At 39.1% G+C, this 26315-nt stretch overlaps 1 protein-coding gene across 1 annotated transcript in view; it reads right to left on the minus strand.

The window, feature by feature from the left end:
• NCKAP5 (NCK associated protein 5) overlaps positions 1-26315 on the minus strand; it is an 881281-nt gene that overhangs the window by 727613 nt on the left and 127353 nt on the right. The gene's annotated exons all lie outside the window — the stretch shown is intronic.

Below are 26315 nucleotides of genomic sequence, written 5' to 3' on the forward strand. Positions count from 1 at the left end.
CTTTCCCTGCCAAACATTTTGTTGTACGTGCATCTAAGTAAGGGTGGAGCAATGCTACGAATTAGAGTGAGGAATACAAGTTTCAGTAAAAGGGTTGCCAGATACCCTGCTTTAACAGCATTGCTTAAAATGAAAAACACTTTTTTCTTATTTTTTCTTATGCTTTATTGTGAATAATAAAAGCATCTTTCTTTTTGCCCCAGAGAGTATATTTTAAATAAAAAGAACATACTGTTTTGTTTTTATTTTTGCATCTTTTGAGGACCATATTCTCTTCCATTGGACTCATCTGTTTTTTCCAATTATTGGCCCCCGACGTTTGGCACTTCACTCAGATCAGCCCCAGAGGATCCAGAAGAGTCAGCTCCTCCAGCATCTCATGATTTGTGACAATCCCAAATGGCAATTTCCCATTAACCCTGATTGCCTTTCCCCTGGAGGCATGTACTTCTCTCTCACAAGGTGAGCCTTCAGCACTCCCAAAGATGTCACAGCGTGTAACCAACCTCTGACTCACTTTGCCAGGTTGGTTTTGTGAGTGGCAAACCACCTGAATGGTGTGGCAGGTGTCCTTCCCAGCAGAGCACTAGGGCTGCAGCACACAATGTGGGAAATATGCTAATCCCTGGGGTTGGGACAGGAGCCCTGGGCTTTGTGACCTCTCATTTGAGAGGTCTCAGTGTACTTTTTGCGAGATAGAGCTATTGTCCCTTCCCACCCCTGCCACCATCCCCCCCCGCCAGCCCCCCGGTCAGGCCTCTGAAGAGGATTTGGAAGGGAACCACAATGTTGATCAAAAGATAGTAAAATAGGACCGGGGAGCAAAGGCTAAATGGCCCTGATATTATTTTGCCTGGAGAAGGGAAGGCTAGAGGTGGAGTGGATCTAGAGGCCATAAGGGTAGACAAGCTATTACATCGTAAGTGTGGCCAGCTGTTCAACATTTTGAGTGAGAAGAAAAGGAGTAGGAGAAAACGAATGTAACCATAATTTTGTTCTAATTTGTAAAGGAAAAAATAAACAAAAGGGCCACTAAACACTAAAATTGGTGATGGAGGAACACATTTCTTTTTTTAAGATTTTTCAGTGAAGAGTTAAGACAAATTTGCCTGAATGCAGGGGGTGGATAGGAAGAAGCTTTAAGGCCCACTTCACTAAAATATGCATAACGTAGGATTTTGGCCTTCATCAACTGCTCTCACCACTGACATTTCCTCGGAGGACAGTATTAGAAGCTGCTATGTAGGGTTTCCTAGACCTTGCTTAGTGGAAATCATAACTACCTTTGTGGCCAAGTGACTGACAAGCATCTTGGGTGATAGACATCCTGATTTCAGTTGTGCTGCTTATCGACTCTGAGACTTCCAACAAGCACTGAACCTCAATCTCCTTAACTGTCAAACGGTGACAATAGCTCTGCTCTACCTCACGGGACTGCTTGGAGGAACAAATCACAAAAGGAATGAAAAGCACACTTCACCTGAGGATGTAGTAATTAGACTGTTCAGACCTTAGGGCTACTCTCAAATAGAAAAATACATAGCTCTCCTAGTCTTGTTTTAATGACTTCCTCCCATAACAGCCCCTTTGTGAGGAAAAAAAGGAGGATCAGAGAGACAAGCTGAGAACTCAAGCTGGTCTCTGGGCTGCTATGTCCCTCTCGTCTTCCCCAGGTCTGCAGTCCAACATCGGACACAACTGGGTGGCACAGAGCCGCATTTCAAATATGTTCCAAATATCAGAACTAGGGAACTCCATTCCCCTTGGTACCTATAATAGTTAAGTGTTAAATACATAAACACATACAAATACATAAACATAAGTGTTTTAGCATAGTAATAAAGTATTGGATTTTTTTACCCCTAGAGTGGGTTTTAGCTGAGGAAATATTCAGTCATAGCGAAAGAAAGAAAACAGAAAAATCTCTCCACCTAGAATTCTACCTACAGAGAAGATATCCTTCAAAATGAAGGTATAACAAGGAACATTTTCAGCTATAAGCAGAGAGATTTTTCTCACAAGCAGTTCCACATTACGAGAGATGTGGAGGGGGCCATTTAGAGCACTCCTTGCCCTTTAAAGTTGTCATCAGGTGGAACACTGTGAGTCTTTCCTCCCATAACACATTAATTTCACTGCTGAACTGGGGCAGTCCTTATGCAACTCTAAAACATAAGAGGCAAAAGGCCAACTGAGCACATTTTTCCAAACCCCCTTATTTTCCAAAGAGAAAACAGAGGGTTCAAAAAAACAGTAACAAACTAAGAATAATGCAATTAGTACAGGAACACTGGAACTGCCCCAAAATGTTGTGCTTACCAGGTAATATGATTTGGCCCACAAAGAGGATTTTTTACATTAAAATTAATTGCCTTGCAAAATTAGAAGACATTGTCAGATGAGCTCATGTACATACATGGCCACAAATAACTAGGGTTCCAACATTTTTCTGCCCCTTTTAGATAGAATACGTACTGTCTTATACCACAAAACATTTGGTCAGTGATGGACTGCGTATGTGATTGCAGTATACCTAGGTTTGTTGTAGGCTATACCATCTAGGTTTGTGTAAGCACACTCGATGATGTTCGCACAATGACAAAATTGCCTAACAACACATTTCTCAGAACTCATTCTTGTCATTAAGCTGGTCATGACTGTACTCTCTAGTTTGCCGTAGTCATCATCATTCCCTAATGTCTCCAGACGACAATGCACTCTAGGTAACTTTGAATGAATCATCATGCTCGCACAGTTGTTTAACTTAACCATCCATGTCATCCAGTTATCTCATTTTCTCAGGCCATTTGAATTTGACTTTGTATTTCCTTCCCTGCCATATGCTGCTTCTCTTTTCCTAATCAGTAAAGCCATTCATAATTATTTCTGCAAAGAACAATAAAAATATAATGTCTACACTCATGCATGACATATACTTAATCCTACAGTAACTATGTGTATGGAAATCAAGACATTCATAAACCCACATATGCTAGTACAGGAGTCCAGCTTATTTTATCTACTTTTGCATAAGACTTTACACATTGCCGAAGACCCACTCGTTGTATCATAATATTCTGAAGGACATTGCTGACCATTTTGTCATTTTCTTCAATTTCTCCTGGGTTAACGGTGAAGCCCCCCCTATTTTCTAATGTGATTTCTCACAACTTCTCAGAAAGAGGAGTGAAAGAATCTAGTTTTAGAATTATATTAAAAACATAAGACAGACACATTTGTCCACATAAAAACCTGTATGTGAATTTTACAGTAGTATTATTCATAGTAGTCCAAAAGTAGAAACAACCTAAATTTTCATCAATTAATAAATGGATAAATGAAATGTTTTATATGCATATAGTAGAATATTATTTGATCATTTAAAAATGTGAAATATTGATATATACTACAGCATGCATAAACCTCGAAATATTATGGTGAAGAGCCAGTCACAAAAAGATACCATATTATGCCCTGGCTTGTGTGGCTCAGTGGATTGAGCCCTGGGCTTTGAACCAAAGAGTCACCAGTTTGATTCCCAGTCAGAGCACATGCCTAGGTTACAGGCCAGGTCTGCAGCAGGGGGAGTTCAAGTGGCAACCACACATTGGTGTTTCTCTTTCTTTCTTTCTCCCTCCCTTCTATGCTCTAAAAATAAATAACATATTTTTTAAAAAAGATACCATATTGTATAATTATATTTATATGAAATATCCACAATAGGTAAAATCTATAGAAACAGAAAGCAGGTCACTGTTGCCTAGGACTTGGGACATTGGGAAAAATAGGTAATGACCATTAGTGGTATGAGATTTCTTTTTGTGATGATTGAAATGTTCATAAAATTGATTGTGATATGGTTGCACAACTATATGAATATCCTCAAACAACTACCAATAGATAGTATACTGTAAATGAATGGATATCATGATTTGTGAACTACCTCTCAATAAATCTGTTATTTAAAGAAATAAAAAACCGAATAAATTTTTCAAATTGGGAAGAAGGGAATAGTTATTTGGAAGGATCTGCTCTGGCCAGGCAGATCCCAAGGAAATTACACACACACACACACACACACACACACACACACACACACACATATGGTCTGTCCAGAGGTATCCAGCCATTTAATATGCCATTTAATATGAAAAATAGAGACATTTATTGAAGAAGATACAAGAAACATTGTACATAGGACAATGATGCCTCAGTCCCCTTCAAAGTAGCCACCTTGGGACCTCACACATTTCTCCCAATTGCTATTGGTTGCCCCATTATATTTTCCTGAAGCTTGCTGACAGTCTGAAACCTCTTCCCTTTCAAAAGTAACTTTAGTTTTGGGAAAAGCCAGAAGTCATAGGGTGCCAAATCGAAGCTGTAGGGTGGCTGAATCACCTTGGTGACTTGATGTTTTGTCAAAAAACTCTGCATGAGACATGATGCATAAGTGGGTGAGTGGTTGTGATGAAGCTGCCAATCACTAGATGCCCTAGTTGAGACCTTCTGAATCATCCAAATACTTTCCACAGAGGAATGTTCAAGTTTAATGCAAAATGTGATGCAGATTCATTGCTCTACTCACTCAGTCATTTTGTATGTGACAGCCACACAGTACACATGCTAACTCAACAGTGCCTACAAACCCCACTGACTAGTACAGTGAAGTTGTCATTGTTCACACATGTGCATTCCAGTCCACTCTCCTTGGCTGCTAGGTTACATCGATGTTATGCAAACTTTCTTGTAATATTAACAATGGCTGGATTTTTCCCGGACCTTGTATATATGTAATTTTATTCAAGCCTCATAGTAACCTGTATCATTCTATCCATTTCACAGATAAAGAAATAGAGGTACATAGCCTTCCTTAACTAGTTACTGCTAAGCTGAGATTTGAACCCATGTCAGTCACCCATCATTTTCTCCTCTAAAATCCAAGTAAAGGAACTTGAGACTATTTGCCTTATATTTCTTATTGCTGCATGTAACTATTTAATTTTGAGCAGATACTAGCTTTCTTTTCTTAAAAGCTAATCTGAGACATGCCAGTTGACTAAACAGTATTTCTAAAGTCAAATGGGGCCTTTTTATTTCTCAAGGTGACATGTGTCCTTTGTAAATGCAGAGCTAGACCTGCCTAAATCATTTCTCTGTCTGCTGTCTGTTGGCATTTTCTCACTCAATATTCTCCTTGAACTCACCTTAGCTTGTCCCCTCATTCAATATTAGAGCTAAAAACATTGCCTAATGTACTTCTCCTTCCCCACCCCGCCCCCCACACACATATAAAGCAGCATCCTGATAGCACTGAACATGTTAATGGCATCCTAATTCTATTGCTATGCATGTCTTTAATCATTAGCATCAGAGTACTTACAAATGAATCATATGGACAAATCTCTCAAGTAAGCATTCAAAGCGCATGCACCAGAATCCAACCCCAATCACTGTAAGAGGTTATATTAAAGCACAAATCATTTGGGAGTGTGTTAAGGTGGGGAGAGAGGAGACAGACTCAAATAGATCTCATGCTTCTTGTCTTAAATGAGGATCAGCCCAAGCTATATATAAATGGGCAGCTAGCAGAGAGTGTCTGGGATGCCAGGCATCTCAAAGCCACAGGCTTAGAGTCTGCATTTACTCACATCACAATCCATTATCTTCCCAGCCAGGGTCCGGTCTTCACCTCTACTGAAGCAGAAGCCAAGTGGACCAGTGAGTGACCTTGCTGGGTCATCAGGACCACTGCAGCTACTCAGGTTGGTCCTTTACAGCCTCAACTCTCTGATCTGACAGCCACAGTCAGACTTCCCTTTCCTCTTTCTGAACAGTGCCTGTATGCTTCCTCCTGCCTGTCAATATTTAACTACCCTGTCAAGTTATATTACATCACCTGCACTAAATCCCACCCCATCAATAGCTAAAGGGTGTGCCTACTCTATTCAATTCAACTCAACTAACATTTATTGAGTGCCTTCCATTTATTCATTTCTTTCAGCATGTGTTGAATGTGTACTGCATTTGGCACTGAGGATACAGAAATAAAAAATCTGATCCTTGAGTCTACTTGGGGAGGCAGACACTGTGGTATGAGCTACAATGCTAGAGCACAACCAGCGTGCAGGGGGATTCTACCATACAAGGCTGGCAGCCAAGAGATTGAGTGAATGGGTCCAGAGAATTCCCAAAGATAATGACGGTCATCTCTACTGGGCCAAAGTAGATCTGGGAAGACACAAGGATGACAAATACATGGACTCTGTCCTCAATTCATGAGCTAAGATTCAACACAGGGAGGTCTCCATTCTACAGACTACCAGGACTGCTTACATAAGGGTCACAGGCAAACTACAGAATATTAAACCAAAGAGGGCAGCCATTTCTCTCTCTCTCTCTCTTCTTTAAATCCTCACCTGAGGATATGTTTTTTTATTGATTTTAGATAGAGGAAGAGGGGAGGAGAGAGAGAGATAGAAACATTGGTTGTCTCTCATATGTGCTCCCACTGGGGATTGAATCCACAACCTCTTGATGTATGGGGCAGTGCTACAACCAACTGAACCATCTGGCCAGGGCTCCCATTTTTTTTCCTTGATGAGTTGTATCATTAGTTGTTTCTTAGACAGAATATTTGAACAAAGTTGTCTCAAGAGGGAAAGCTGACTGGAGCCTGTAATTACTGGTATAAAAAACATGAGTGAATCCTCGGATCTCTGAAACAGCAGATACATCTAGTGAGGAAAGGCAGTTACCTCAGACCTGTTTTCAAGGCCAGAGAAAGAAGAATTCAGGTAACAGAGTAACACTCCTCCTTGATCAAAAGAATCAATCTGGGGCAAAATGGCTTGGCCACAGGTAATCAGGGATCTACTATATTCCTTTCTGATCTTCCCATGAATTTATCATCACAAAATTTCCTGACATTTAATGAACAGTTGATGGCTCTTTTAAGTAATATAAACAGACTTGCAGAGTCCCTGGGCAATACTAAACTATAGTTTTTAACTCCATCTGTGATCAGAAGCCTCAAAAGCTACTCACTTTGGGATTTTTTCAAAGCATAGCTCTCACATATGCCCACGCAATCCCTTGTCTACCAAAACTTACTTCAGCTTCATGCTTCAGAGAACAAAGTCCCCCATTTATGTGTGAACATTCAAAGAACCCCACCATAGGAGAGCCTAAGAGGCTTTGGTGGAAAGTGCAGGATTATTTGAATTGCAAAACAAAGCCTGGGGATCTCAGTACATTTAATTTGGGATACATTCCAAGCTTCAGAGCATCTCTGCATGGAAGCAGCTCTATTAGTCAGTTTCTCAGGCAATTCTCCAGTTCCACATGGACACTTCCCCAGCGTTTCCAAGGCAAAAACTTACAGTCTGTTGCAATATTTTATTGTAAGGTATTTAGGGTTTTGACAAATACTAACTGACACTGCCACCATTCCAGTTGAAACTGATGACCCATATCTAATGCCTGCTACTTGACTGTAGCTGAAGATATTTTTTTAGGCAGCCAGGAATTGTAAGCAGAACACAGTGTGGGACCCCTCTCACCCACCCTGGGAGCCCAGTTTGATTTCAGTCTTTAATAAACCCGCATTGCATGTTGAGCCATCATGAAATTGAACTCAAGTTTTACCACACTCAAGCTTGTTCTTTTTTAAAATCCAGACTTTTCCAGAACCATTCACTTAATAACACATAACACATTTGGAATTAGGAATATTATACATTATGAATGGAACAACTGTTAGTAGTAATTGCTAAATGCCCAGGGATTTCTGGATTCAATTAGAGTGGATTTGTATCATTTATCTTGCAATCCTGATAGAAGGAAGAGATGTTATATGACCTTCATTTCTTTTTAAAAGCAATGCTAGTAAATCTTAGCAAATGAGAGATAAATTTTTTCAAATAATATCATTAATATTCTGAGTGGTAAGATAACCAACATTCCATGGAAAATAATGAGCAAATATGACTAATATTTCCAGATATAAACTTCTTTATAAAGAACTTCAATTTTCAAAAGACAGAATATTTAAAATATATCCTGTTTTATCAATTATATACCCAGCTTTTAAAAATAGAAGTTGTGTTTTTTTAAACAAGTCCTCTTAAAGAGAATTTTCAAACCACTAATTGCCCAAAAGCCAAGTTAATAAATATTCTGTTTTAGAAAGCAAATAGCACTGCATACTACACATCACGAAGAAAGATTACAGATAAACTGAAGCCTCAATCCATAGGATATGACCCTGGGACAAGGCACTTCTCTCCTGTGATGAGGGTCTGAGCCTGTCCTACCTACTAGTTATGAGAAGTAATTCAGGAAAAGTGACCAGCTGTTCAAAGTACACTCACGTGTGTCAAGTGGTACTGTGCCTTTTAAAACAGTCACTTCAGGAGCAAAGGCTGTGTCCAAGGTCACAGAAGACTCTTTCTAATGGTGTTAACTGTTCCAGTTTTCCCAGGGCTGGGGGTGTCCTAAGGACAAGGACTTTCAGTGCTACACCCAGGACAGTCCTGGGCAGACCATGGGTTGGTCAGGCCACTTGCTATATTATTCAGATCATGCTAGGACAATGTCTTGGGAAATGACTTCATATTACATGATAAATTATTTTGCACTCATCTGGGCCAACAAATTCTAATTCTTAAGAACTCAGTTGATTTTTTGAAACAAATATCATTTGTAGCCAGGCCTATTAAATAATATGGGTTTCAAGATGGATGAAAACTTTATTGTAAAAAATAAAATGTGTCCATAAATTATAAAGATTGTTTTTGACGGGTTCAAAAACTAAATCCAAAAACAAAAATTAAAAATCATCTAAGACTCTATAACCTTGCTACTCAAAGTGTGGACCAAAGAACTAGGCATAATGACAGCACTGGTGCATGTTAAAAATGTTCAAACCTGACCCACTGCAGACCTCCTGAACCAGAACCTGCACGTCCGTAAAGGCTCTGTTGGTGCCAAGCATGTGACAGTTTGATGAGGCTTGTTTTAGAATCTGTTTAAGCCTGGGGTAAAAAGGAATAAACCTCTATAAGAACATTTGATAGGGTCATACAAAAAGTATTTCTGCGATTCAAAGCATTTTGACCAAGAAAAATGAAAGGCATTGTAACTTCTGCTTTCTAGGCCTTATGAAGTTTTTTACTTCGTAGTCAGTAAGCCCAATGATTCAAAGGTTTTCTTACAAGGAAGCCGGTAGGATGCCAGGATCACTTTCAAGGGCAGCATCAAAATAGAATGCAGGGACCCCCTCTGTGCACCTGGCTGGTCACCATCCTCTGGTCCTAGAATGACCCTGAGTAAGGGATCCCACTTGAGATGACTCCTAACTTGCAGGTTTACAACTGAAATATCAGTGGGCAGGACAGCAAGTGTCTTTAGAACGAGAGGGTTGAGGGGTCTAATAAAGACCTAGTGTGGAGCTGAAGTTGGTATTTGGGTACACTAGTCTGGGGCAAAGCAAATTACAAAACAGTATGTATTCGATTCCTCCTTGTGAAATAATCTAGAAAACTGTCAGTATATTGACTGTATCAGATAATAAGGGGAAAAGGGTTTTTATAGAAGAAAGTGTTTCAGGACTAGAGGGTAGTGGAAACTAATGCCCTGTGGCAAAAAGGAAAAAGAAGCCAAAGCTAAAAAACAAAAGCAAAGAAAAATAGAAGTAAAATCTAAATGGCTGACAGTAACATATAGTGAATTCCAATAATATAAAGCTTAAAGAAATAGAAGGTACATACTGCAATGGCAAATACAAGTGTATAACTAATATTCAACATATTCCCAATGGGGGGGGGCAGAAGGAGGTTGAAAACAAAGTTTTCATTTGTGCATGTATAAGTGGACAATTTGTATGCTATGAACAGAAAATACATTAGTCTTCCTTTAATGACCACAGGATGTAAATTTACAGAAAATGATTATGTATATGGCCACATGGAAAACACTAAAATTCTCTGAAGTGAATGAAATGTAAAACACACACACACACACACACACACACACACACACACACACAAATCTAAGTGCCTTTATATTAAAAGATAGTCTTCTAACTAAACCAAAAATCAGAAATGTAATAAAGTTATGAAGCACCACTTATTACAAATAAGTACAATTGAGAATACTTCATATAACAAAACTAGGATGCAGCTTAACTCAGAAGAAAATACACAGCCTTAGTGTTTTAATCTGTAAAAGAGTAAAATAAACGAATTATATATTCAACCTAAGAAATTAAAAAACTTAAGAAAAATAAACCTAAAAAAAAGAAGATACAAAAAAACTAAAATAAAATGGCTTATAATCAATTTATATTTAATTGATTCAATAAACATTTATTGAACAGAAACCAGGAGTTGTTTTTTGTTGTCGTTTATTTACTTTTTGGAACTCTTTTATATTCAGTGAATATAGCAATGAATGATAACTGACAATAGATGAACAAAAATTAATGGGTAATTTTTGTAGATATTCCACCCTTAAGGAGGAGGAGGGGCTAAACTCCTTCTTCTTTAAATATGAGCATAGTATGGAAAGAGAGGGGAAAACAGTAACTTTCCTGTGGAGAAACCTAGCAGCACCACAGCCAAGTGACCAAGATCAGCACCAACAGGGACACATCCTGGTTATTCTGTGATGGAAATGGCAGTTTTCACCTCTGTGGCCTTCCTCCCAAACACCCATAATCCCAGTGTAATCACTAGAAAAAAAAATCAAACAAGTGTCCCTGCAGGGGCATCTTACAAATTCCCTGACCAATATTCCTCAAAACTGTCATCAAAAATAAGGAAAGATTGAGAAACTGTGGTAGCCAAGAGGAACCTAAAGGTATAGAAAAGTTAAATGTGAATGTGGCATTCTGGGAAAAATGTGGCAAAATAATACTTTAAGTGAATTAAGCGTCGAAGGACTCTTTCTAAGTATTGAAAGTATTTACCAAAAACCATATAAAACATTCAGAGTAAAGTCATAAATAAGATAAAAATGTCCTCTATCACTGCTGTATTTCAACATTTTTTAGAGTAATTAGCAGATGTAATAAGATGAGGAAATGCATGATACAGATATAGAAAATAATATATGAAAATAATAATTATACATGGAATTATGCATATTTAGAATATTTAAGAAATATAACAAATTCTTTTTAAAAATCAAAGACCATATTAAGGCAACTGAAAATAAGATAAACATAAAAAACAATAGTGCTTATTTATATCATACAGTTACTGAAAGAAAATTGAGATAAAAATGTCAAAATTCTTTTTTTTTATTTTGAGGAAGAGTGGGAATTGTTCTGCCTCGATGCCCAAGTGCTGCCTACAAGACACATATGAAACTAGTGTTGAATTTGGTAGAACCTCATAATATTGAAATAATTTTCCAAAAGGTAAATATCAGCAGAACCTGGATTGCTGCCAAGTTGGACAGTACCACTCTCATGCTTCTATGTTTAAGCTGGTGGTTTCTACTTGTTTTCAGATGTCATCTACTTCCAGCATAGAATTAATCACTGTATGTTAATGTGACATTTTTACCCACCCAGTCTCACCCTTGGCCTTTCAGAGCCAGAAGAAGAGGTAGAGATCCATTTCCATTTCCAGGGTACATGGCTTGGAAGCCCTCAAGGCTGCTTCTTTCTGTTGTTGTTGTTGAGTTTTTATTTCATAATCATAAACTTAACTGCAATCCAGCTAGACTTGGTAGGGGGAAGGAAAATATGGAACCCAATGAAGGGCAGCGAGAGCACTGAGATTACAGAACATTCCAAGCAGATGGGGGTGAAGGAGTGGTCTGGTCATCAAGGCTGCTTCCTGATGTGGCCTTTTTGTCTCACTGACTCATTCTGGGAGAATGCACCCTGAAGTTGTTGAAAAGATCAGTTTGGCATGGAGAACTAGGTGACCTGGTTAGTGAGTGGGTTTTTTTATAGCAGACCAAGGTTTGTAATTTGTGTACCTTTGACAGAATTACTTTACTTTATATGAACATTAATGATACCTAAACCTCAGAAGCAAGGGCTTCTTCATGACAGTGATATCAAATGGGGAGGAGGGGGTAAAGGCGATGCTAATAAAGATGAAAGTGAGGGGAACAATACCAATTTCCTTTATCACTGAAACAAGCAATGGCAATGTGAATGAAAAGAATCAAATCCATTTATGTGAAAATAAAAATTTAAAAAAGCACAACCCAAAAACCCAAGGGTTGTTAGTGATTCATAACTTTATAAAGCCATCCATATGAGAGAGGCTCCTGTTTAAAAGAAATGAAAAAAATTTACCCTCTGAAATATAGACTTTTGCCAAACAAATCCCCAAATCATAAAATCTATCATTACATCATTCCTTAAGCTTTGCTTCGATATCTGCAAGTTAGGTTGAAAGTGAATTTTCTTTCAGTGCCTAATGCTGCCCTTTGTCACAGCAAGAGCTCATTAATTTTGAAGAGGGAACATCACAGTTTACAGTCAAATTGCAGAACTAATACTCCTACATTATCTGTATCATGCAACAAGCTTAGCATCATTATAGTTTCATGGGATACAATAAAAATTACTCATTCATTATTCATATTCTGTTTCTAGTACACAGGATTTAAAAAAAAAAAGCATACACAAGACCAGAAGAAATGCTGTTACCCTATTTAGTTAGGTCAACGGAAGACTCAGCCCAGCTTTAAAACATTGGATTTCAGATCTCCTAAAAACACTGAATGCTTGAGTGCTTTGAGAGTTCCACACCTCCCTTCCCCCATGTTGCTCGAGTGTTTCCATTGCTTATTGTTGCTAGTAAGCCACAAATAGATACAACATCAAGGTTATCTATCCTGTACAGTGAGTCAGTTCCATATATAAGTATGCCAAGTAGCAGGTTTAAGAAATGAAAAAAGAAATGTTTAACCAATGTTTAAACAAATGTTTAACCAATCAAACTGCCCCCCTAAATACCTGGCCAGAAGGTAGCATGTTAATTTCACTAATATCTAACTCCTCTGCCACCTATAAGCTTTATGACTTCAGTAGCAAACGGTAATAATTTTGCTCACGAGTGCAGTCTCAGAACCTGGAAGAGTTCCTGGCATATAGAAGACAATAAATATTTATGTTAAATAGATCATATGATAAAAGTAACTCCACTTTATGCATCTGTAGAATTGGGATATCATCATTTCTATAACCATTTCTACATTGCTAGGCATTCAAGTTCTTTCTTATAGAATTATTGTTGTGATGAATACCTTTATTCACATAATTTTTCCATATTTTGAGTTCCCAAAAGGAGAATTAATGGGTTAAATAATGAGAATATTATAGTGCCAAATACCCCATGGATGCATATTGCAAGTAAAATATGAGTGTTTTACCACTTGCCCATGCAGATCAGCTATTAAAAATGTTTAAAGATAGATAACTTAAGGTAAAATTGGAATGCTATCTAATATTTTACTGTAATTTAAATGTCATTAATTTGGCAAACTGAATATCTTTCTGTTTAACTATCTGTATTTTCTGTTTTTATATTACAGTATAAGCAGCCACAGCCACCACCCTGTGTATGGGGGCCTTTCTCAGATGCTTAGAGAAACGTTGGCACCATGACTTCTCTGCCAGTTTGATTCCTTTTACTTAGGACACACTTTCTCAATAGTCTAACAGGAGCTGTGGATGCTAGAGTTCAGGCGATACAGGTACTCCCTTGCTTTTCTAAAGTTCGTGTTATGCTACCTTGCTTAAATGAAAGACCTACATCATACCTGTTTCTGCTATCTGAAAAAAAAATCCAAAGAAGACTTTTACTTTTACAGAAAAAGATGAGAAAAGAAAATAGCACTCAGCATTTGTTTTGCATGGGCCGTTATAGAGCAGCGTGCACCCCAGCTGTGAGAGGGCTCCACCAAGCTCCCTCCCCAGGATCCACACTCAGCCTCTCAGCATCAATGAACACCATATTTTAACTGTCCCTGTGAGCACCTGGGCTTTATCTCAATTCATTTTGTGCGTCTGTTAGCAAGATGTGTCCTAAGGTATCAGAAACGCCTAAGAGCTCATAAGGGTATTATGCTTAGTGTACAACTGGACATAATCGTTTCAATCACAGTGAACAAAATAAAAACATATCAATTAATGGCAATTGCTTCTTTGCTTTATGCCATTTTGACTTAGAAAAAGTTTCACACAAACGTTCTACTTTCAAAGAGTGGGGCATACCTGTGCTTCTATAGGCCAAGGAATATCTTTACTAAATGGATTTATATGATAGACCAGGAGCTCCCAGATGGTCATCTAGATTATTTATGGGTGTGTTGATGAACATCTTTAGAGGTTTTCACTCTGGAAAAACTAGTGAGTTATTTTGCAGAGTCAGGCTAGATGTAGGGCAGTAAGTAACAACCTAAATAAGTCATAGTCAGAGCTCAGCCTACACAAAGAAATCCTATACTTACAAAAGTTTTGGTAGTAATACAATTGAAAGCTGTCACCAAATCCTGTTAGCTGTCTGGGTGGAGAGGTGATCTGTAAAACACTCATAGCCCAGAAGATGGAGAATTGAATTGAGGCCAACAGAAACCTTTGAGTGAATGGCAGATTCAAGGTAATAGCTGAGTGATAAAATAAAATCATCCCAGAAACCCAAGTCTTAATAAAATTGCTCTTTAAGTGCTTTGGGGCTACTAGTCTATCTAACTTCTTTATGTTCCTAGGGTTCAAGGATGTTTGGTTCGGGTAACAGGGACATTTGTGCATGTGCAGGCAACCTGGGAAACTCCTAATAGGGCCCAAGGTAGAATATGGTTTGTGTAGTGCAGCAAATGTTAGTATAATTGTATAAATGTTTATATGACTTTAAAACAAAGGATTCTCTTATTGTTCTAGATACCTATTGCTTAAACATTTGGAATGAAAGATTCCAAGAATCCCTATAAAAATATTTTAGATTTAAGAGGTCAAACATCTCAAAGATACCCAAGGTGAAGAACTGAATGTTTACCTCTTCCTTCATTTCTATTTGGCTGGGCTCTGCTCGATAGGAAGAGAAAGTGTATTTATCTTAAAAATGCTCCTTTTCAAGAATCATCAAGATATAAAGAGTTAAACATCAACCACAGATAAACCAATAAACCACATTCTATAAATACATTAATTTCAATTAATAATACATTAATTTTCTTTTTGTCTCCCAGTGAAGATCACAGCTGAATGGGGGAAAGGAAGTAAAGCACAGTGGTTAAGAACATAGACGGGAGATAGATAACATCAGTTAAATCCCAGATCTGCCTTTACTGAGTGTATAATGTGGGGTATGTCCTTAAATTCTATATCTCAGTTTCCTCGCCTATAAAATGGGGTTGATAATGACAGCACCCACCTCATAGTGCTGGGGTGAAGATGAGCTGAGTTAAATATCTAAAAACATTCTACAACAGTGCCTGGCATATAGTATTATTTATTTTCTCATAAGAGATTATGAATATCCCAAAAATATAATTTATAAACTGTATTATCCAGCACCCAACATCTCTTCAGCACATAGTAGGTGCTCAGTAAACAATTGTTGAATGCATGGTTGACTCTAAAGGATTTTTTTCCAGGATTCCGTTAAAGGACAACGTTCCCTTGTATCTTCAAAGCATGACAATTTAATTAATACAGAACTGAGAGGCAACTTTCAGAATCAATTCCAGGATGCAGTGTACGTCCACCTGTGTATATTAGCAGAATGAATAATGACAGCAATAAACAATAGTAAATAAAAGACAAGTAAGAGTTTCAATGCAAATCCAAATGACTCTGTATTAATGCAAGTACTATTTTCTTGGCATAGCCCAGCCTGCCTTTCTGTGCTTTACTGATAGAGCCATGACTATGACACCACCTGGGATGGGTCGAGATGAAGTGGAGATTCTGAGCTCACCCCTAATTACTTTTTTACTCAAGTGGGGGTTAGAGAGTGGGTGGGAAAGTTTCAGAGAAAGATTTTCAAATGACACAGACTTACTAATAAAAATGCTCAGGAGCTGATTAGGCCTATTTAATCTCTAAGACATCTGAAACAACACAGTATTTGTAACCACTTCTTATCCTGGAAAATCCCAGAGTCATTTAAATTATTTTTTAAATCCATGTATTTAGTAGTCACATCACTTACCACTAAAATGCAATTCTCTTTTCTGGGGTAAAAGAGAACAATGTTATTATGATTACTTTTCATAGATACCACAAGATAAAAGGTGACTAGACACCCAGCTCAAATCACTGAAATGGAGACAGACTGGCTTTCCCAAGCTGGAGCACAGCCAGCCTCTGCAGTGTTCACCATGTTCTGGGCGTGGCATTGCCAGGTTCCTCCTTGGACAGAAATGGGATACGAGAGTGGGTAAGTGTACTAGTAAGAGAATGACTGAATGACTAAATGAACAAATACAATAAAGTTAGAGAAGGTACTGGCCTACAAAGATTTTAGTTGAAATAAGCAGGGCCTTTCACATCAACCAAATCTGCCAAAGAATAAATTTTGCTTTAAATACCAACATGTAGCTAATGGCTACCATATCAGATAGGGAAGGCTGGAAGAGTCCCTTTGTCATCTGCATTCTTTTTCTGTCTCCTTCACAGCATCTTCTTTTCTCACCTGCTACTTAAATATGGGGGTTCCCCACTGGCCCTCTGCTCTTATGATTTTGCATGCTTTCCTTGGCTGTCTTTGAGACACCTCACATTCTATAATACCAAAATCTAACTCCTTATATTCCTGTGTAAAACAGCTACTCTTCAGGAATTTGCTACTTTGTTACTTACACTATTAACTACCCAGACACCCAGCAAGGAACCATCCTCAACAGCTCACCTCCATTCCCCCACCCTCCTCCAATTCTTGCTATAAGTATATTTACCTTCCAATTTTTTTCAGATCCATCCCCTGCACCCTAACTACCATTGTGTACTCCAAAATCATCCTCTCTTTTCCATGCTCAGCCAACATTCTTCTAGCTCAGGGACTGTGAGTTCTGCCTGCACATTAGAGCCACAGAGAGAATTGAAAAGATGACCTGTGCCTGGATCCACTCCTAGAAATGTGGTTTTATTCAGCTTGGGATGGGACCCAGGCACTGGTATTTTTAAAGCTCTCCATGTTTCTCCTGTGCAATCAGACTTGAGAATCACTCTTCTTGCTCACCCTTTCTGGCTCTAGTTTTGGCCCCCCATGGCCACACCTGAGAAGCTGCTCTCCCTAAAATGTTCATCTGTCCACTCTGCTTAAAATCCTTCAGTGACTGCTCATCATCTAGAAAATGAAACCCAAATTCCTTAACTTTTCCTGCCTTTCTGCATGTTGTGACACTCTCTACCTCATATCTATCTTTTGCTCTAGTTGCTGCTAGCTACCCACCTGCAACCTACCATTTCATACCTGCATTCATGCCCTCTTCTTTACTCCACATGACCATCCTGACTCTTCACCTGGTGAATGCCTACTCATCTGTAATGACTCAGCTTCCATATCACTTTCTAAGAAGTCTGTTCTGTCCTACCTTGCTTGGGTACCACTTCTCTGTGTACACGTGGTACAGCAGTGTATTTATAAGACATCAAAAGTATATGCACCCTCTACTCCTCTACAAACTGGTTTTCTCATGACACTCAGGAAACAGGAGGCATGACACTCAGGCTTAGGCCTATTGTCCCCTTTTAATTGTTAACTGTGCCCCCCTTTTATTTCCAAGGATGCCCTAACATGGATGATAAATTGGTGGTCACCTTACCTGAGAGATGATGAGACCAAAAACTTACATTTTTTATAATCTAGTAATTAATAATCTCAATGACTAATACAGTTCTTAAAAGTTGGTACACATTTTGTGCTCAAAAAATGAAGCAAGGAATGAAGTATGAAACTGGCAAACTATCTTATCTTCAGAAGCAAACTTTAAGAAGCTCTATTTTAAACATTAACAAAACTGTAACTCAGAGAGATTATCTGCACTCCCATGATCACTGAAGCATTATTCACAATACTGAAGATATGGAATCAACCTAATGCTCCCTCAATGGATGAATAAAGAAAACATGCTATATATATTCATACAATGAAATGTTATTCAGTCTTAAAAAAGAAGGAAATCCTGTTATTTGTGACAACATGGGTAATACTGAAGGACATTATGCTAAGTGAAATAAGCTAGACACAGAAAAAGAAATACTAACTACATGTGATCTCACTTACCTGTGAAATATTAAAAAAAATCAGACTCACAGAAACAGTAGAATGGTGGTTGCCAGGGACTGGGGGTGGAGGAAATGGAGAAATGTTGGTCAAAGGGTAAAAAATTTCAGTCATGCATTATGAATTCGTGCTAGATGTCTAATGTATAGCCTGATGACTATAAATAATAATGCAGATTCTACATTTGAAATTTACTAAGAGATTACATTTTATATGTTCTTACTACATACACAAAAATAATATCTATGTGAGGTGATGGATAAGTTAATTGCCTTGATTGTGGTAATCTTTTACAATGCATATATATATAAAGACACCAAATTGTATATCATAAATATATATCATTTGTATATAATTTACATCTCAATAAAGCTAGTAAACAAAGGTCTGATTTTTTTAACTAAACAAAGAAACAATTAGGCACCTATCTTCTCCTTTAAAATGTGATTTAGAGAGTAAACTAAAGTCCTCTCTCAGTTTAATATAACTTTTTGTATTTTTGTGCATTCTCTGGCACCCCAGTGGTGTTGGAGAAGCTCCACATGGTTATCAGATAGGTGAGGACTGAAGTACACATAATTTCTGGGCACAATCTCAGCACATATCCGCTCTCACAAGCGCAGGTCAGATTTTCACAGCCAAGAATTCAGGATCTGATGTGAGACTACCTGCCTGTATTTGAACTATGTTCCTCCACAAGAAGGACACACTCTGGGAAGTTATTTAAACTCTTGAAGCCAGCTGGAGAATGTTAACCTGCCTACCTCAAGTAGGCTTTTTGAGAATTAAATGAGGAAAATGATGTAGGGAGTTTAGCATGGTGCCTGTCACAGAGAAAGCCCTGAATAAACAGTAGTCTTCATTATTTTATCTATTTTACTTGCTGTACTCACCAATAATATTTCATTTGAAGAAGGGATTTGCCTGCATTTAAAAATACTTTGTGAATGCACTAATCTAGAATGCTGTGACTGCAGAGATTCCAAGCCACTTCTCCTTTGGGATCTTTGTAACTTGAGTTGCTAAAGGAGCCAGTGTTGTTCCTTCATTCTGCAATGCAGAGCCTGAAGTCCACACCTTGCTTGTTCACTAGAACCTGTTAGTGGAAAAGAAAACACCAACCCAAGACTCAAATTTCGGTGTGAGCCACAGGTGTTGGTGGGTGCCAGCTGCTGGCAGCATGGCATTAAAAGAAATGAATCTCTTGCCAATGTTGGGAATATGACTTCAGTATGTCTATTACAAATATTTACCTTTTTAGCGGGAATACCATGGGACACTAGGGTTCTGTTTGAACAGTGCTTTGAGGCAGAACTCCTTGAAATGACATGGAAAGCTTTTCAAAATTCATGCTTTTATGATTATACTTATAACATGTCATACCATCAGACTGCAAAATAAAGCTTAGGAGGACAAAATAATCCCACTTATTTACACAAAATTCTAATTCCCAACAGATTTGTAGATAACTTTGCATCTAGTATAATAGAAGATATTTCATTCTTGGCAAAACAGATCCATCAACAAGGGTTGAAAAAGCTGCATAATATGGGGATTACAGTCCAGGGGTTATGCCAAAGCCTATGGGGTCAAACAGAAGTAAGTTTGAGAAAATAAAGCACTTAAAGTGTCTGAAACTTAAGACAGATGCAATAAATCTTAACTCTCACAGTAATAATAATAGTAATTGTTAATAATATTCTCTAGGGGTATTTGAAATAATTATACAAAACAAAGATGATTAAGTCATATTTTATTCTACTCTGTTTTTTACTTCTGCTGCTGTTGTAATTTTAGATCAGACCCAAAATACCCACATAGACTTAAAATCTGGCTTCAATAATTTGAATTTTCTCTAAGGAGTCAGAAGACCAACACGAAGCTATGAAAAGGAGACTGAGGTGTCTGCATTTTCATGACCAGCAGACATGATAACTTGTCCTAAAACTGCTTCATTTTGTTACCATTTCTGTTGAGTACTTTGAGTCATGCAAGGGTATAGAGTGCCTTTTATTCAAAAGCTTCCAAAAGAGATTGCATCGACAGACATTCAGAGCAAGCTGCTGAAAGGCTATATTAATCCAGATCCTAGGATATTACACTAAATATTTGAAAGGAATCCAAATTTTCCTGTAACCTTCTACTAAGAAGATAATCTTTCATAATTTTAACTGTGAAAGGGGAGGGCTTGATCTTTTGAAATGGAAAGGGTGGGCCTAATTGAATTTCCTTCTTTGGTTTCTTATTAAAGATAGGACCAGATTGAATCATATTCAATTAATGATTGTACTTGGATATATTGCTCTTTGCAGAAGCTGCAAATAAGATTAAGAAAGCTAGAAAAAGATGGAGGAGGCAATGGTGCCAATTCAACACTTAAAGGGCTAGGTATATACAGGAACAAAGATCTATTTCAATGCCATTTATTTATATGATTGTGGAGCATGCAGGACCATTGTTTGGGGCCAATTCAAGGTCTGAGTGGAAAGTTGTGTGATACTGAGAATCATTGATGGAGGAAAAATAAACTTACAAATGCTGCAAATAATAACCCAGACACGCCATTCTCATCTGCCTCATCTCCTGACTATCCAGCAAGTGTACCATGATCCTTGTCTTTGTGGATGCAGCGCACAGCTGTCACGCCCCCATCTCAGCCTCCTCACCCACTTCCCAGCCACCACAGCTCAGGTTCAAAACTGTCTACCTCTATAAGTCTTTATGCATTACTAGTACCCACAGAAGCATGTTTTATGGACTAATCATTGTGACATCAGATCTGCTAAGTAAATTAGCACAATTAGTCCAAATGTTTCAAAACTGGGACTTTCCTGGATCACAGATCATATAGTTAACACCTGTACAAAACTCTTCCTTCTATAAGCTTTCCTGGGGGTATTTTCTTTTCAATCTTTTACAGACTGGCATTTTACTCCACTAGAACCTCACATGTTTTACTACTTGTCTCATATCTCTGTTTGTATATTACCTGCATAATGATGATTTAAGTTTAAGGGCAAACTGGCAAGCCCTTCTATTCTTCAGTGTTCACACAGTACAAAACCCATAGTAGGAGCATGATTAGTACTTCTAGAAATGCAGCTGGTATGTGTGTGTGCATGCACATAGGAGGCGGTCCATGTCTGGGAGATAGAATTTGGAATTTTCATCCTAGCTTTGACTTTTGACACCTGTGTGAGCCTGAATAAGTTTCCACATTTGACCTAGCTGGCGTAGCTCAGTGGATTTGAGCGCGGGCTGCAAACCAAAGTGTCGCAGGTTTGATTCCCAGTCAGGGTACATGCCTGGGTTGCAGGCCATGACCTCCAGCAACCGCACATTGATATTTCTCTCTCTCTCTCTCTACCTACCTCCCTTCCCTCTCTAAAAACAAATAAATAAATAAAATCTTTTTTAAAATTTCCACATTTGTAGAGTAGGCATAATACAAAATAATACATATATTATGATGATATTATATAACTATACAGTGCCTGCAGGAGGAACTCAAACCATATCATTCCCTTGTTGAAAAGAAATACTGGCGTAAGAAAGGTTTCAGAATATGAGAGGGAATAAAGTGTGGACTCATGAGCATGGACTCCAGGAACAGACTTTCTAAGTTCAAACCCAATTCTAAACTCTTCGGCTGTGATATTTGGGCAAATTGCTTAATATCTCTGATTTTCAATTTCCTCACCTGTAAAACAGAGATAGTAATGGTATTTACCTCTCAAGACTGTGTGGGATAAATGAGGTAATATATATGAGTGCCTAACACTGACAGGCGTTTGGCTTTAGTTTTATTAAGAATGAACCTACTTAAGATACACACATGAACTTGGTTAATTTTAAAAGTCTTTTAAAACTCTGGATCTATAGTTCTGTGATTAAAATATATACACTCTCGCCTTTTAAGTCCCACATAAGAGAATATAACATTCATACTGAGAAAGCATCCACTGCCTAATTTTTTTTTCCTTTTTCTGTCACAATGTATATACCTGTTACCTGTAGTCTGAAAACCCAACCACTTTATGACCTGCCATAATCAGCTACAAAGCTGGACCTGGAAAAGAGAGCTGAAGCCAAGCCTGATGTTGGGTTTATATCAGAGATTGTTTATCAGAATGTCAGTATTCTCTAGAGATGGTAGGAGTAGGAGAGCCGTAAGTGACGTGTCCAAAACAGGTGCCCGAGGAGAGAGGCCTGGACCCAGAGTCTGGCAGTGAACTGGACTTTCAAGAAATTTTCCAATGAAGTTCACCAGCATCTAAAAACTAAGGCACTTCTAGCACCTGGGCTAGGTCAGCACAAGGTTCATTGCTGAACCAGCTGGAAGTCTTCACAGTCTGGGTAACAAAACACCACCAAAAAACACTAGGCACAAATTGCTCACATAGTCACCTATCAGTGAATTTAGAGTTGGAAAAATGATTTGGGGATTCAGAGGAATAGGATAAAGTGAGCTCAGCATTGAGACGATCAATGAATTAAGATAGTAAACTATCTTTGGGACCCATTTAATGTTTAAATTCTTTGAAATGGACCTCTTCTACTAATCACACGCCGCACAGCTTCATGCTGCGGCCTGAATGCCTCCCCTCTCCAGTCACTGTTCCTTCTAAATGTAATATTCAGAGGGTAGCCCTGTTGCTTTAGCTATTTCCCAAACAAACTCAGGGGAAATTAATACCTTGTCCAAGGTTTTTATTTATATGTTTATAGAGTCTTCTCTGTATCAATCTTGTTCTTTCAGTCTGTGCCTTAAAAACTCTGCCTGGTACCATTCTTTTTCTTACTTCCAAATATGATTCAAATGCATTTCAGACTTGGGGGAAAATGAGAACTGTACATTCTCTGCTTTCAGAATGAAACAAACTTTAGCAACAAAAAGGACCTACTGGAGAAGCACAGACACAATGCAATGTCACAGACGAATCCAAGTCGAGTGGAGAGGAAGGCAGATCACCAGAGAGTTATCTGCAGCTCTCTGCAGGAACTTTTGGTAGATGTCAAATGAAACCAGAGTCCTTGTGAGAGGAATCAGACACAAAGGAGGCTATTCTGGTGTTTTGAAAGGGCAAGTATTGTCTCACACCTGAGCTCCATTCAGTGAGAGAAAAGGAGTCCCGTAGATAGTAAAGGCAGGCAGGAAGACAGGAGGTACAGGGGAAACAAAATAAAAAGAATTACAGCAACTGAGCTAAATTAATGTCTCTAAACTGAGTTATACAAGTAGAGGAAGTGGGTGGGTTATGACAGGGTAAAGCCTCCTCTGGAAAGATTCCCCCACTCCATCATACCTGTCAAAGCCTGCCCCATCTTTGGGTCATCGCTGAGATCCAGTGACCCTATAACTATTATAGACCAGGGGGTCTCTAACAGCCCCCCTCTGACATCTAATGTACTTAATGTTTGCACCAGTGCTTCTCAACTGGGGCTGACTTTGCCCCCCAGGGGGCATTTGGCAATTTCTAAAAACATTTTTGTTATTAAAACTGGGAGAATGCCACTGACATGTAATGAGTAGAGAACTGGAGCCTCACTAAACACTCCACAATGCATGGAGCACCCCACAGCATAGACTGTCCACACTGTTGTAGTTGAAAAATCTTATCTGCACTCCAAATCCTTATGGCTTTGAATGCTAGTTCTATTGTCTGGGTGTGTGTCTTGTCTCTCTGACCAGCTTATAAGAATCTTCGGAGCATGGACCACATTTAGTAACTCTGGTCATCACCCAGCATCCTGGGCAGAGTGTCTTGCACACAGTAAGTGGGCTGTGTGCAGAAGTATGTGGGAGAAGGGACAAGACAGATGTGTTTGTTTCCCTGTGACCCAAGGCTGGAGGAAGTCACTCTTGGTAGCATTATTGCCAAGCCTTGCTGGGCAAGGAATGGCCTGACAAAAGCATCATCCCCATCTGAACAACAAGCAAGGGGTATGCTGCTAGAAAGGCCAGGAAATAAGTCAGCTAGGGCTGAGGAGGTGGGAGCTAGGCTGCAGCATAACATCTCATAGTCAGTGAAAGATGACATTATAAATGGGGATCTCAACTCTTAAATGATGCTTTTAAACACAATTTAGAGATAAGGGCAAATGCTCTGCAAACCAGGTAAAAATTGATCTTTCTGCCTTACCATCTGCTGGGTATCCACTGGTCCTTCACATGAAAGTTACTTTGGATGCACTTGGGCTTTTTGAGGCTTCTGCTAAGCAGATATAGCATGGATAGTCTCTCTCTCTCCCTTTCACTGTCCCTCTTTCTCAGCCCATCTTTTCTATCTAAGAAAAGCACAGATCACTACACCAGGTTGTGTTGAGGCATCAGCTCCACCATCAAGGCTTCCAAAGCCCCCCTTCCCCCACACTGCCTGCCCCAGTGAGTGTGGGCCTTCTAATGTATTGCTTCATAATGGATGGTTCTAAAGTGATTCTCCTGCTGGTGTGTGGGCCAGCTGCTCCCTGGTGCTGTGACCCTGCATTATCCTCCTTCACTCCACCAGCACCAAGTGAAGTGCTAGGCATATACTACATGCTTGCCAAGTGCTTTTGAACTACTGGAATGGAAGACTTATGCCTCTCTGAGGCTGGCCAAAGCATGGTTAAAGGGCCAAAACCCAGCCAGTACAGCCCAGAAGCTGGGCAGCTGCAGGTTGGGCCATCTCAGATCTCTGCACTCATGGCAAAGCCTGCAGGCTGGAAGGCATTTCCAGTTGAGAAAAAGGAAGTCACAAAGTTCTCTTCCCAGAACATCCCTACCATCAACTACATGTCAATTTCTGAGTACTCATCTCTAATAAAGATAAAGGACATTTGAGGCTGCCCTTAGATGTTAGTTTTTTTTAAGTGATATGAATTGTATACTTTCAAACACACATTTGTCAAGATGCTGCTTTTCTTTCTCATCTATCCTGTCTAATGGCACAAAACAAAATCTTAAACTAGTCTTAAGTCAACTTCCTCAGGGTTCCAGGTTTAGAGGACTGTCACTCTCAGCATTCAGATATTCTCTTGAGTCTTTTTGCCCTGCCTGCCAGGGGTCAGTGTGAGCTTCACAAGCTCATACAGGAGCAGTGAAGAGCCGGTCTACTGCCTGGTCCTGCTTGCTCCTGGTTCATTGCTAGCCTTTGCTTTAGATGTCTCTTTTCATCTAGAATTTAACAAAAGCAAACAACTGTACTCTCAGTGAGGGCCACTGGCTGGTCTGCAGGATCCCTAGCTCCCACTCAGAGTATCTGGCATGGCCAAGAACTTGGATTCTGCTCATCCCTGCCAGGGTCCCGCCAGTTTCACCCCAATGCACCTCTAAGGGACTGGCCCTTCTTCCTTTCTCCTTCTGTCTCCTGAAGCTCACTTTGGACTCTGCTTGAGGAAATTTCCTGAGACTTTTGAGCTGATGCAGCCTCTCTGGCATGAAGCACCCTGCTGCTATTTCTACTGTGTTGCACAGCCCAGAGCATTTGCCCCAAGGTGGCTGCCCCCCTGCCAGGCCACACCCCTGGACAGTCACACTTTCCTCTGATCCCCAAGCTTCAAGCAGTTTCCATCAGTGGCTGCCCAGCTCACCCCTGAGTCTCCTGTTTCTACTTCAAAACTGTTCTTTCTTCTTTATACCTCAAAGCTGTTTTCTTTGCAGGAAGAGGAGAGGAAAGGAAAGGATGAGGAAAGGGACCTGTTGAGTCTATTTGCATTTTCCTGGTGACCTTTTCTGTCTTTTACATAGACAGTTCACTTTGAACTTAAAGTCAAGATTCTGGCAAGCTTATTTATTCATTGATATGTTTTGGATGATTTTCAAAATCTTGCACAGGGCAACTGGCTGCTCCTAATTGCATGTAAGATTATTGATCAATACACAAAAAAAAACCTCAGCAAGTATAGGGTTTTGTGACATTCTAACTCATGTTAAATATTTTCTAAATGTTTAAAATTGTTTTTGTAAATGTCTAAGATTGTTTTTATAAATGGCCTGCATTTTTTCAGTCAACTTCATTCCCCAAAATGTTCCCATTCTTATGCAACCCCCTACCCCCAGGATGAATTCACCCCCAGGAT

The sequence above is a fragment of the Phyllostomus hastatus genome, unplaced genomic scaffold (assembly GCF_019186645.2).
Source record: "Phyllostomus hastatus isolate PE091 unplaced genomic scaffold, TTU_PhHast_1.1 phas_scaffold_60, whole genome shotgun sequence".
NCBI classification, from domain to species: Eukaryota; Metazoa; Chordata; class Mammalia; order Chiroptera; family Phyllostomidae; genus Phyllostomus; species Phyllostomus hastatus.